This window comes from Sinocyclocheilus rhinocerous, unplaced genomic scaffold, assembly GCF_001515625.1.
Source record: "Sinocyclocheilus rhinocerous isolate Xijiao unplaced genomic scaffold, SAMN03320098_v1.1 scaffold334, whole genome shotgun sequence".
NCBI classification, from domain to species: domain Eukaryota; kingdom Metazoa; phylum Chordata; class Actinopteri; order Cypriniformes; family Cyprinidae; genus Sinocyclocheilus; species Sinocyclocheilus rhinocerous.
Genome location: NW_015658500.1, coordinates 1,658,919 through 1,662,461, shown reverse-complemented (window position 1 = coordinate 1,662,461; position 3,543 = coordinate 1,658,919). Strand labels below are relative to the sequence as shown.

The 3,543-nt window shown below is 41.2% G+C and overlaps 1 protein-coding gene across 3 annotated transcripts in view; it reads left to right on the top strand.

Moving 5' to 3' along the window:
- The first annotated feature begins 2,620 nt into the window (after positions 1-2,620).
- Positions 2,621-3,543, top strand: part of LOC107722223 (glycerol-3-phosphate acyltransferase 1, mitochondrial-like) — a 33,666-nt gene continuing 32,743 nt past the window's right edge. For all 3 annotated transcript variants that reach the window (XM_016530504.1, XM_016530501.1, XM_016530502.1), the window contains exon 1: positions 2,621-2,811. The gene's annotated coding sequence lies outside the window, so the exon portion shown is untranslated. The remainder of the gene's footprint in view (positions 2,812-3,543) is intronic.

Genomic DNA, 3,543 nt, shown 5'->3' with positions numbered 1-3,543 from the left:
TATTCATATGTAGCTCACATTAAGCTATCGTATGGCTTCAGAAGTAACACAGAATAATTAGCACAATCGAGAAAAAAAAAAAATCAATCTCGGATTTGGATCGGCCCTCTCTGACCAATACCTGAGAAAATATATGAATATCGGATCGGCGCATCCCTACTAAGTATTTGAAAATAGAATTAGTATGTCCCAAATCATAGTATGTTTAAAAAAGTATGGCAACGATTCCCGGATGGTCTACTCCGGTTAGAATTCGAAGTGAAGATCGATGCACTCTAACGGCTAATATTGCCCACAACACAATGCACGGTGGACAAGGATTCAATTAGAAAAAAAGCGATACTTATCCTTTGCCGGTGTCCCTGCCCGGTGAAGTGGCAGGTAGAGTCGATGGTCTTTACACTCTTCGGTCTGCACGCGAGGAGGCCTTCATGCGACGGCTGCCGCGACCGCTGTCGCTGTAAACTAAACTTTTTTATACCCGTCTAACAAAATACTAAATTAATTCAGCTGGACACACTTTCCTTATTTTCTCCGTAACAAATGGCCAAGCAAGCGCAGACACTGACAAGATACCGATACAGAACGAGACCAAATGCGATATCAGCACGTCTCCACACAATAAACAAAACAAGCGTTTCCTAGCAAGGACAACTGCACTAAACACTAATGAGACAAGTAAATACACTTAAGAGCTGCTTTTAACTTCAGCTGATAAAGACTGCTTCTCTCAAAGACTATTTCTTTACACTGTTTTCTGGGGACTTGGGGCAAAAATGCCCCTGCACAGACCAATTAAATCTATTACGTCTGTTGCTAACAAAGTGAATATGAATAGACAGTGTCCATTGCGGCATTAAATTTGATCTGCTCATGTTGCACCGTATTTCATTTTAGGCGTTTTTACAGTGTTGCGCATTTTAACCAATCACACACAATTCTGTTGAGTTTAGGAATGCAATGGCCAATCAGAGGCGTTCAGATGAGTCATTGCTGAAACTCATCAGTTTTGTTGCGTGCGCATTCCGGACTCTTGCGAATTCTCTCATCATAAACAACAAAGCGCAGCTGTATGTACAATGTAAGGAAGAGATTAATTTCACAGTGTATACAGCTTCAGTGGTTTATAAGATAGTTTTGTTTTTTTGAGAGTGCTTAAACTCGCGATAGATTAAAGTTAGTGATAATGTCACTTTCTATATATAATTTATTCGCTGTTTGAATAACTGTGGAAAGGAAACGTTATATAATTATCAATTTCTAACGTTTTTATTAAATTGTAATCACGTTAAATACAAATTCAGTCCCATTAAACATTTTTTTAGCCTACATGACACCCCTGTCTGGTTCTTGCCTAAAAAGACGGGGTTATGATGTTTAATACATTTGGCTGCTTTTAGCCTTACCCTGGAATTGGTTCACCCTCCGCCTATGGCTTTGGGGAACGTGTAATGCCGTGTTACTGCGAAGGGCGCTCGGCATGAGCGGAGACGACATATAAGCGCAGCAACACTCAGCAGCAAATGCAATGCATGGTACAGCCACTGTACACAAGTACTCATAAGCTGCACATTCTAGACAGGAGTTGGGAGAGGGGGTGACCCTTACTTTTTTTTTTCAGCATGGCAATGCAGGCAGTTAGGGCCCTCAGTGGCGGATTCTTCATGGGCGTGGCCAGGCAGAAGACGCAATGCTTGAGTCTGCCAGGGATCCCGATGGGTCCCACGCAGATCAGAACCTAAACCTAAATGATATCTATTTAATTTTCGTAAGGGTGTGGCGGGAAAAGCATGGTACAAGTCCTTGTGGAGATCGAAAGAGTGCCATCTTCTCCTGTTCTGTTACTTTTTCGTAGTTTTAAATAAATGATCTGTTCTTGGATATTTATTTGTCGCCGTCATGGCTGATGTTTCTCCTACAAGCTGCTTCTTCTTCGGCTTTTGCCTTGATACTCACCACCAGCAACATGCCCATGGACACTGTAGACTAGCAGTCTGCATGTGTAATTGCACGTCGACGCATAAGTATAAATGAAAACCGACGCATAGCCTACTGCGCAGAGGCTACAGAGTGCAGAAATCAACCTACAGTATTTGAGTGGAAAGGTGTTTCCCCAAAGCGTCCGTCGCAACGTCGAGAGACCATCTACTGATTAACCATGGTTTTGCTACACTAACCATGTTTAACCTTGGTATTTGTAGTAAAACTGTGGTTATATAAATGGTAATCAATACTCAGAAAAAAAAATAAAAAAAACAGTACATTTTCATTATAATAAAACCGTGGTTAATTTTCGTAAGGGTGTGGCGGAAAAAGCTTCCATACAAACGTGATTTTTTTTAACATGAAGGTGCTAAGAAATCGCTGTACTTGTTAACAATTTACATAAAGCAGCCTCACAATTCACGTTTAAAGTATGACTCAGTTTATGCTGTAAAACAAAACGTAAACGTCTCTTCAAGTAATGTTAACCACATCCTGGCCATACAGACTGAGCCGCTCAAGCAGCTCTAAAAAAAATAGTATCACAGGTCACAATAGCTGGGTCTCACTTTTTCACACATAGGCCTACCTAACTACGACCCTTAGTGGCTCTACCCAGAATTACACCACTGCCATGACAGCGTAGGGCGAGAGTAGGGCAGGCGGAATAAACTCAGTTTAACTGTCATACATCTTCCTGCTCTGTGCCGTGTCTGGAAAGTGCAGTGCTGGTTAGATTGTGGGCGGTTTCAAGGACGAGAGCCGGTTTACAGTACGGAAAAGTGGACAATTTTATCAGCAATGGCGCAACAAAGACATTTTCTACAGGTAATATTTTCCTCGTTGCAAACCACGTTTTGTCTGCGTATTTCGTTTCGTTTTGATGCACAATGAGAGTGGGCGCATGTTAGTTAGCAAGCTAACACAAGGGAAGGGGGGCTGCTCAATGAGTACACCGATGCAGCGAACCGGCAAAACCAAATGACATTAAATCTAGATGTATGGTAAAATGTATTATATTTTTGGGTTGACCGCTTACAGTCAAGTGCCAACCATTATCTGTCTTAAATGCATTTCATATAAAAACCCAAATAACTGTTTATCGCCGTCGCATTATTTAAAAAACACCGTTTACTGTTGCAGTGTTTGCAGATGCAGTGCGTTCAGGGTGAAATGTCCTGACTGTGCATGCGGCTCAAGCGGTCAGACTGTTCTTGGCAGTTTGCTCGAGCTCAACGTGGTTGAGTTGACAAAGACTCAGTTAAAAGCACTCAGTTTACTGACAAGTTACGCAAAAAAATCGCAGATGATTTTATGAAGGAGACGATTTCATGGCTTTGTTTTGATGAGGTTGACTTTGGAAAAAACATTTTCTGAAATTTCGAAATTATCGTACATTATGGGATTTTTTCGTTATTGATCGTACAGAGGTCAAAATTATCGTACAAATACGATAACAACCCTCTACATTGCGAGTAAATCACTCGCATATGCGACTAAGTCTTCACTCTGGCGACTAAATGATGTCTAATATTAGCCAATTGCTAATAAATTCTCAGA